Source organism: Octodon degus, unplaced genomic scaffold (genome assembly GCF_000260255.1).
Source record: "Octodon degus isolate 3935 unplaced genomic scaffold, OctDeg1.0 scaffold00014, whole genome shotgun sequence".
Taxonomy (NCBI): Eukaryota; Metazoa; Chordata; class Mammalia; order Rodentia; family Octodontidae; genus Octodon; species Octodon degus.
In genome coordinates, this window is record NW_004524590.1 from 21,430,897 (window position 1) to 21,441,632 (window position 10,736).

Genomic DNA, 10,736 nt, shown 5'->3' on the forward strand with positions numbered 1-10,736 from the left:
AAAAAAAAAAAAAGACATAATTTGAAAGATACACTGATATGCTATTGCTCTTACATAGAAGGACTCAGTGCAGGAAGATGTCCATTCTATTGACAAAAATCTATATAATCCAAACAAATCCCAAAGGGTGTGTGTGTGTGTGTGTGTGTGTGTGTGTGTGTGTGTTTGATGGAACTAGAATAGCTGAATTGTACATGGAAATGCAAAAGGTCATGTATATCCCAGCCATTCCTAAACAACAGTAAGGTAGGCAATGCTGTTCTATAATATATTAAGACTTATTATAGTGCTACACTATTTAGAAGCATGCTACTAATTTAAAGTAGTCCAGTAGAACAGATAGAAAGTTCAGTAACAAATATTTGAGTTTGATAGAGACAGCAAATGGAATATAGAATAACACTTAGACAAGAGTTTATTCACATATTCCAAGACAGAAAATTAAATTAAATCAAAACTGCGTCTTGATATCACTCCCTGCTCAAAAATCAATTCCTGGCAGACTAAAAAAAAACTTACAAAGAACGCTAAGAAGTCTTATATAAAAGGCAATACATAAAACATCTTGAATGCTATGTGGGAACGTAGTTTTAAAACTTTGGCACAGGAAAATTTTGAGCTGGACATGGTGACATATGCCTGTAATCCTAGTACTTAGGAAGTTGAAGCAGGAGACTGCTGTGACTTTTAGGTCATCCTGGTCTATACAGTGAGTTCAAGAGCAGCTTCTACTACATAGCAAGACCATGGCCAAAAAATTTAGCTCTTACTAAATTGCTTAGATTGGGCTTGAATTTGTGTGATCCTCCTGATTTGGCCTCTTATGGTGCTGGGGTTATTGATGTGTACCTTCATGCCTAGATGGGAAGTTTTCTTAAATACATGAAGAATATGAATCATAAAGGAAAAGACTGACAAATCTGACTACATTAGCATTAAGGACTTCTGTTCAACCAGTACCATAAAAAATGAAGAGACAATTGATGTGTGGGAAAGGTATTTAGATATATGCAACCACAGGAATAGATCTATTGTGTAGAATAGATCTTAAATGTAGAATAGATCTTAAAAGTACTTCCCTTCCCTCAGTAAGATTAAAAACTTAGTACCAAGAGAGGCAAAAGACATATGAACAGGTCTATCCCAGAAGAGAGATGCTCAGCATCATCTGTACTTTGAGAAAAGCAAATTGAAGACACAATGAGATACCATTTCATATACATGAGATATGCACAAATATTAAAGACAACATTCAGGTATTGACAAGGATATCAAGCAACAAGAACTCATTGATCGCTAGTAAGAGTGTAAACTGGTACAACTCTGGAAAATAATTTTGCATTACCTATTAGAGCTTGAATAAGTCGACACCCTACATCAAACTGTGCCAGTGTGTGTACTTTAGGACAGTGGTACTCAAAGGGTAACCCCTAAATCAGTATTAGAATCACCTGTGACCTGGGTAGAAACTCAAACACTGGTAATTCCATCGCTGTGGGTGGCTGGGGGAGAAGGATCAGAAGTATATGCTCAGCCAGAACATTTAGTGATGTAGTGAGACCATGTCTCAAAATAAAAAATAAAAAGAGTTGGGGTACAGCTCAGTGTAAGATGCTGGCTTCAATTCTTAGTATAGGTAAGAAAGAAGGAGGGAAATTTTCTAGCCATTTGTGAGCCACAAACCCTGGGACGGAGTGTGGCAAAAATTCCAGGTTCCTCTGATGCACATTCAAGTGTGAGAAGCACTGCTTTAGACAAAGACTGGCAGGCGGGCACCAGGAACCATGAACAGGAATATTCACTGTATAAATCCTAGGTTGGAAACACTTCTGTCCTTCCAGAACAGAAAGATATTTGAAGTATGACATATCCATAAGGCAATAAAAAGAGGAGCCAGGCCAGATGTGGAGGATTAGAGCCATGCCTCTAATCCCAACACTTGGGGTGGGGGTGGGGGGGCAAGGCAGGAGGATCCATGAGTTTAAGGTCAGTTTGGGCTGCAAAGTGAGTACAAAGTAGCCTAAACTACATAGCAAGACCCTGTCTCAAAACAACAAAAACAGGAGCCACTGCTATGCTTGCTAGTGTGGATGAGTTCTATAAATATAAAATGAGGTCGGAGAAGCTTGTCACTGACATACATGCCTTCTCACTTCACTCGCCTAAAGCCCAACGGTTTAACTCTCATGGATTATTTATTTTCAACATAAAGAGAAAATTCTTTCAGTCAGTTAGAGTTTGTTTGAGAAAACAAAACCAAATTGCAAATCTGGTGACTCTCAGCACCAGAGGAAATTTTAGAAACTCCAACCACCAACATGATCAGGCAGTACAGAAAAACCAGGGTGTGACATACAGAGCAATTTGATTGGCTGCAGCCTACGGGCTAGTTACAACTTAACTAAGTGGTCTCTCCTCAGCTAGATTGACAAGAACTCAAAAAATGCTTGATTACAAGGAGACTGTAGCCTGATCAAGACTGAAAACCTAGGAGAATGGTACTGATGATGCTCTGAGTTTGGTCAAACTCCCCCTCAGTGAGAACATGACCTGTATAAATCCTCCCACAGTCTTGTGGGAGGACATGGATTTGGGCTGGGCCTACCACTGATCCAAACCAATGCTAGTGTGGTCTTGGTAGTGGAGCTTCAGCTGGCTACACACTGGCATTTGTGACCATCCCTGCCTAGGGAGACTGCTAGCAGTCAAGAGGGTAAGATTAAGAGCCTGCAGTGCGCTCCCTCAAAGTCCCTAAACAAAATCAAATCTTTGAAGAATGAGCCAACAGAAAAGACCATCTAATTTATTTATTTATTTTTCTGTATTTTTAGGGAAGAGTCTACAGGGTGTTCAGAGTCTGACTACTAGATGGGACTTGTAGTGATTCTCCTGTTTACAGCCTCCCAAGCGCTGGGATTACAGGCACTCACCACCACACCCAGTCTCAATCATCTGCTCAGCATGCCCTGCAGGGGGGCTGGCACAGCAGGCCCAGGGATCGAACCCGGCCCTTGTGCCTGCGTGCAGGTGCATTAATCCATTGAGCTATTTGGCCAGCCCTGAAACCATCTAATTTAATCAATTAAGTTGTCTGTTGGTTTTTAGAACTGAGTCTCTGCAACACCCAATGTATTTATCCATATGCAACAAAAAGTACCAGGCCATGGGTGTAGCTCAGTGGCACAGTGCCTGGCAGGCAAACATGAGGTCCAAGTTTGATTTCCAATACCAAAAAAAAAAAAAGTAGTAACTGCCCAGACTCTTCCCTGTTCAGCTTAACTAATCTAGCACCCACTAATTGGTTAAACTAAAACAGGGCTGAGAACAAGTGGCTGCCAGTCTAATCACTACTCCTGTCAAATGACAGAGAGAAGAAAAAATAATCAGAGAAGTACCAGTCTAATTCTTTTTTTTAAAATTTTATTTATTTATGTGTGTATGTGTGTGTGTGTGGCCAGCTCAGCCCACCAGGGGACGGGGCTGGCTGGCATGTAGTGCTGGGGGATTGAACTGCGGTCCCTGTGCTTTGCTAAGCTTGTTCTAAGTAGGTGCTTGTTCTAAGTAGGTGCTTTAGATCACCAGCCCCCACCAGTCTAATTCTGACTGCTTGAGAGAAGCTACCCACGTCTTAAGGTGGTGTCTGCTCTAGGGAGGATTTTCCCTGGTGAGCTTCCTAAAAGTGTGCTTTACCTGAAAGGTGCATAGTCTCAGGAATCCAGAGAAGCTCCTTTGCATTGTGAGAGATGGACTGAAGGTTCAAGGACCCAAAGTTTTCTTGCAATGGATGGTGACAAGCATTTGGTCCTTTCCAATGGAGCTCAAGAACTGTCCCTGAGCATGACCTACTGATCAGGTTGCATAGGCAAGCAGTTGTAAGAAGTTCAAACTGCATGCCTCACCAAAGCCAGCAGGGGCTACACCAGCAGGGAAATCTGCAAAATCATTTCCCTGGCAGTCAATCAGTTTCTCTTCTTCCCAATGTTAGATTCACAGTCTCATGAACAATCAATCCCTCCATTAGACTTATAGGAATCTTAACCAGGTCCAATGACATCTCAGAGTTATAGAAAAACCCATTCTTGTCAGAGTCCTCTCCATGAACCTTTCAAAGATAAAGATAAACAAAATACTTCCACATCTTTGAGACTGTAGCCGACTGCAAGAACTTTTAGAGAACAATCAAAACAACAACCCAATGTCAAAGCTTACTTTCTTTGCATATGGGTTTTGTTTTAATTACTATATATTAGATTTTAATTCTGAATAAACTTAATGTCTAGAGAAAGCAGAACAGTTCAAAATCACTTGTTTTCTGACAGTATTTTGGAGATAAGCACAATTTCATAATCTTTAAAAACATCTGCTTAATATAATCTCTCATATTTAACAGATTCAAATACCCCTAGCCTCCCTATACTGTACTGCATAAAAACAAGACATTTTGTTATCTAACATCAAAATGTTAAACTGACACTATGCCTGGTACCAAGTAAATGCCAACAAAATGAGTGACGCAGGGAGTTTAACTCAAGCAGTCATCTAATGGTGGATGCAAACCAAGGTAATAGTGAGAGGACAAAACTCATGGAACTTAGCATGAACACGGATCTGTTTCCTTATGCATGTTTTTTTTATGACACCATGATGGCAAGAACTATGTCTTCTTTGTCTGTCATTATATTCCTGGCTCTGACAGAATGTGTTACATACAGACACTGGGTCAAATATCTGTTAAATTCCACACACACTTGTTTTGTGTCACTACTCAATGTTTCATAGCTAGTGAAGATACATTCCTCACTTTCAATGAAGAACTGTTGTCCTTCCTTCAAAACAGTTTCTAAACTATCTCATTGCTATCTGTTTATCAATAAAATTTTGAAAAAAAAAAACAGTTTCTAATGGCCTACCTTTATAACAGAGGCAATTAGAAAATCTTCTACTGGCCAGAATCATTTATTCTGTGACAATTTTATTATTTTAACTTAAAAATAACTCAGACGTTTTATAGACAGACATCTAAAACATAATCTAACTTTACAGCCTGAAGTTACTGAAAGAGATTAACTATAATTGGCTTGCCTGCAGCTTGCCTACACATTTTGATCCATTTATATTTACCTTATCTACTGTCAGCCTGCTGGGGGGATTCTCATGGGTGGGGTCCCCAGGCGAAAGAACACATGTGTGCAAGACACCAGCAATGATGGGTAGCCATCCCTGGCAAGCTCAAGGGCCTGAGTTCAATCCCCGGTTACACACACATACACACACACACACACACACACACACACACACACAAAAGGGTAGCAAAGCAGAGAAAGAACACAAGAACAGCCTGGAGCCTTATTGTATAATTCTTGTACAGGTTGTTACTGCATATTTACATTCTTGTGGAGTGCCATAATCAAAGCATATGTATTTACTATGCTGTCATGGTTACATAACTGTATTCTACTGGGCATCTGTGCTAGATAATTAAGCTCAGGTCCTAAGGTGTCCTTAGATGTCCCTGAGCTTTGAAGCAGTCTAAGTGGTTCCCCCAAACTACTCATTCTTAATTATGCTCTAGCCAGGGATATAGCTCAGTGGCGCAGCATGTGCCTGGTAATGAAATGTTCTAAGTTTGATTTCTGGTACAAAACAGAAACAAAAACAAACCCATTTTCTCTCTCTTTTTTTACAGGGTCTTACTACACAGATCAGACTCGTAGTGATCATCCTGTTTTCAGCCTCCCAAGCGCTGGGATTACAGAGGTGAGCCACCATGCCATCTCATTCACTGTCTCAGCGTGCCCTGGGGGCAGGGCTGGCACAGCACACCTGGGATTGAACCCTGGTTCTTGCCTTACTTACTCTTAACTAGGCTCGAATTGCTCATTTAAAAAGTTAGCAATTGGGAGCCCTTCAGTGTAGGGAACCACTCAGACTGCTTCGAAGCTCAGGGACACTTGATACTAGAGGATGTGACCTTGTTTGTCTAGTGCAGGCGCAGAGTGGGACACAGTTATGTTACCATGGCTTAGCACGGGTAAACATGCATGCACTGACTGCAGCACTACATAAGAATGTAAACATGAGGTAACAACCTATATAAGAATGCTACAATTAAGATGCAGGCGGCTCTTTGTTCTGCTCCATGCTGACTGCTGTGGTTGCTGATGCCTTGCACATGTGTGTTCTTTAACTTTGGGACCTCACCCATGAAAATCTCTCTTGGACCCCCTGGGTGGGTTGAGAACCACAGTAATTCATAGGATACTGAGGTAAGTGGTTCTGTGGCAGCTCTGGAAGTAGTGCTTGAAGGTAAAGGACAGCCCTAGGGAATGGCTGATACTCTACCCTGGCTTCACCATGGCTACCTGTGGCTCCCTTATTGGTGATTTGAAGGACCTGGGGAGACTGAAAATCAGTCTGGTTGAAGCCTGGGGATGTCTTGAAAGCCTTAAGAACAACAGACAAATTTCTGTCCCTCAAGGTAAAGCAGAAGGATGGGTGGCTTGGCTGTTTTTCATTTTTTTTTACTGCTGCATAAATCAAGAGACAGATGGCCTTGTCCAGCAAGCAGATCAGCTGCACCAGATAGAGGATGACCTTGAGCAATGGCTGGCTACTGTAGAGCTCAGGTTGGGAGGCAAGGGAAGCAGTGGCCCCTCCAGAAATATCTCCCGAAGTGTAAGTCCTCATGTCTGAAAAGCCCCAGGAAAATCTCCTGGTTTTACATGCTAGACTGGTTATTCATCAAAAGGTGGAGATAGAGAAACTCCTGGCTCAGGAAGAAGGCCTACAAGCCACCTACCTCTACACAGCACACAGTGTACATGACCTACATGCAGCTGTGGGAGCTGACAAAACAGTTAAAGCAAAAGGTGAGAAAACAGTGCCTTGGGGCTGGGGAGATGGCTCAGTAGAGTAAGTGCTCGCCTGGCAAGTGCAAAGACCTGAGTTTAATCCCCAGTTCTGCAAAAAAACAAAAAAACCACACACACACACACACACACACACACAACAGTGCCTTTGTGGTCACTATGGCTATGGGGCAATAGGGCTGATAACACAAAATAAGTCCACAGGAGATGCCCCAAATAGCCAACATAGCCAGCATTCCTGCTATGAAATAGGTTCTGCAGTATGTACAGAGGATGGTCTCAAAATCAGGTAATCAGACTGTGACAAACTGGTTAATGGCAGTGGCTTGTCTGGTTTGGGAGAATTCAAGTGACCTGCTGGAGCAAGTCACTATCTAGACTTGATAACTGTACTACATAAAATGGGCATGCAGCAGCTGATGTCTGCACTGCAGTATCATAGCCAGATGAGGAACTGCTGATGGATTGCATGAAGGACATGGTCTTGGCCAGTGGGCTGGCTGCCACGTTTGGGTCAGTGGCAGCCCTTCTAGCCCTCTTTACACATCACTTGATCCATGATGCTACGGATGCCTTAGTCAGGCTGGGAGATGTGAAAGTAAAGTGCCAAGGTAAGGCAAGGTCTGTAAAAACTATACCAACAAAAAAGGGGGAGGGGCCAGGTGAGCCAGGCTGTCTCCGCAGAGATAGGCTGTGGGACCACTGAAGATTGACTGGCACTGATCTGGATGGACCTGCCGGCAAGGCCACAGCTAAGTTAGACAGGCAGCCTTTGGATGTGCTGCTGACTCTGTGGAGGGAGTTGTGCTGCAAGCAGCAGGACCAGCTGATGGGCCAGCATCAGAAGGCCAAAATAGCCCTGGTAAAATAACAGCATTGCCTCCTTCTACCCCAGCTAAGAGACAGGCCAAGATACCTGGATCTTGGGGGACTTGGGAGACTGTAGGCTACATGTGAAACTATTTGCTGGTCTCAAAAAAGTGTGCAGTGTGTACTAACAATGGTAGATACCAGAGCTGAGACAAATCTAATATACAGCAACCCAGATCATTTTACAGGACATATTACACACAAAAAAGTTATGGAGGTCACTATATCATGGTCCAGATGCCCCAAATGGCTTTGGGCATTGGGTGCTTCCCCACACCCATTTGATGTATGTCTCGCTGGCTGCTAAATACATCCTAGGAGGGACATCCTGACTGGTGCTCAGTTCAAGACCATACAGGGAGAATTCTGGTTGTGAATTTGTGGTAAAAATTGTAGTCCAAGGCCATCTACACCACGCACTGCTGATTCTCCCACAGGCCACATGAGTTGTGTGTTAAACAGTACTGACTACCTGGAGGCCATGAAATGAGACAGATTATCTTGAAATTAAAAAACAAAAAACAAAACAATGGGTGATATGCCCTGCTTAGAGGCCTTCAGTATGGACCATGCAGCAGCCAGATGGGTTGTGGCAAATGCCTGTAAAGTCTTGCCCTTAACCTGGCAGTCAGGACCAATTAGCTTTCAACTGGGAGGGCAGGCAATGAACTTTCCAGATACTGCCACAAGGCTATTTATATAGTGCATGGCCTAGTGGCCCAGGACCTGATCACCTGGGCCAAGCCATACTTTATGTCATTGTTTTGTATTGATACGTCAACCTCTGATTGCCTTGCAGATTTAAAAGCTGCTGTGTAGAGTCTGAAAAAAAGCTTTGCTGACATGTGGGGTGGGCCATGGACAAAGACAAGGTCCAGAGAAATGGCTTGTCAGATTCTCGGCTGTGATATGGTTGGGCAAGACCAGACCCACGACAGTCACACCAATTGCAGGCATTACGTAAACATGCTAGGTTTTTAGTGAACTACTGCACCTAGCTACCCTATTGTGCCCTTTGTGCCAGACGACCAAAAGGGACACAACACGGGGCAGGACAGATGCAGCGGAAGCTGATTGCTGGATTGAAACAGGGCTGTTGCACAGGTGCAAACCCTGTGAGTCACTGACCTTCACCTGCCATTTATCTTAAATGCAAATGAGAGATTTGGCTGGGGCCTATGGAAAAACAGGGGAAACGAAAACACCCTGTTGGGTTTTGGTCACAGCTGTGAAAGGAAGCTGAACGCTGGTAGTCTCTGATTGAAAAACAGCAGCGCTGTTCACTGCTCTGATGTTTGTGAGGGATCACAGGACAGATAGAGGGCATGGGCATGGATGTGGACAGGTCACCACTCTCATGCGTTGATGGGGGGGGGTGCACCTGCAACAACAGGCCTCTTTCTCAGTGGCCTGTTGGCAGCTGAAATGAAAACTGTCCAGCCCAATACAGAAGTACTCTGGTTGAAACTGGGACAGGTCAAGCCAATGGGCAGTTGCAGGCAGTGTGACTGCTTATGGTACCTAAAAGGCCCCCTGCTTGTGTGCACAGACAGTTGGGTCATCGTAAGGGGGCTGATGCTCTGGCTGCCAGCTTGGGCAGCTCAGGAGTGACATAGAGGGCACCATCCCTGTTGGGTGCCAAGTTGTGGTGAGACATGTGGGAGCATGGCCAAAAAGCTGACTCTGTCTTGGGACATAAGCCCCTCTTCTCTCTGGGAAATGACTTAACAGGTGCCTTGATCAGGCATTGCAAAGGCTGACCATTGGAAATAACATCTGACCGGCGTCAAGGACTATAGACTTGGCCCTCCAGATTGAAGCCCTTGGTCAACATACGGCCCAGACCTTAAATATTACCTGCCAGGCTCTGACGTTTATGGCTAAAACCCTTTCAATAAAAAAAGTGTTTTTGCAAAACCACATGGTTCTTGATTTGTTAACTACAAGTATTTTGCCCTGTTACATATAAAATGTTACATTTATACACCCTGACCTCTGAGGGGGTGGGATGTGGAGAACTACGCAGACTGCTTCAAAGTTCAGGGGCATCTAAGGACACATTAGGACAGGACCCTGCTTGTCTAGTGCAGGTGCACAGTGGGCTACAGTTCTGTAACCATGACAGCACAGGTAAACACATATGCACTGGTTACTGCACTATACAAGAATGTAAATATGAGATAACCTGTATAAGAATTATATAATAAAGATGCAGGCAGCTCTTGCTTTGGCTCTCTGCCCTGCTCCATGCTGCCTGCTGTTGTTGCTTATGTCTTGCACATGAGTGTTCTTTAATCCTGGGACTTCACCCATGGAAATCTCCTTTGGACTCCCTGAGTGGGCCAACACTCAGTGATAGAGCTGGTTTGTTCACTCTCTCACACACACAACCATTGAAGGAGTTTCAGAAACACCACTCCAAAATATTTTTTGTTAATATAGTAACTTAGGGTTGAAAGCACTTGAGAAATACAAGGTTTTGAGTTTCCTGGCATTTACTGCCCAAGGACTCAGCTGTTGTCAATCTTCTGCAGATAAACCTCTCCGTGGAGTACAGCCCATCACACTGTCAGATGACCCTGTCATACAATCATCTGTTCCTCTAAGGAACCCTTCATTTTCTCAAAAACTGTCCTTACCCCATGTTTTTAAACTGACTTGACTCTATTGTTTTCAGGGCGATTAGAGCCCACCCGCCCCTTATTTTCTGCCTCAAGCAACCCATAGCTAAGGTCCAGTAGTCAAAGGAAGGGGAGGCTTCTTACAGGCTGTGGTCTCTGCCTTCCTTACCACATGGACTTCAGTGATTCGGCTTTCCCTCTCCTCAAAAGCAGAAGACACCCATACAAGTGGAAACCCTCCTCACATGAGAATGTACTTCATTCATTAAAATTACTTCGGTGTGGGGCCCACCAATGAATAAGGCAGACAAACTGTCTTCCGTGCCAAACTAAGACAATTCTCAATAATATTCTGAGCTTAAGATTTTAACTGAGG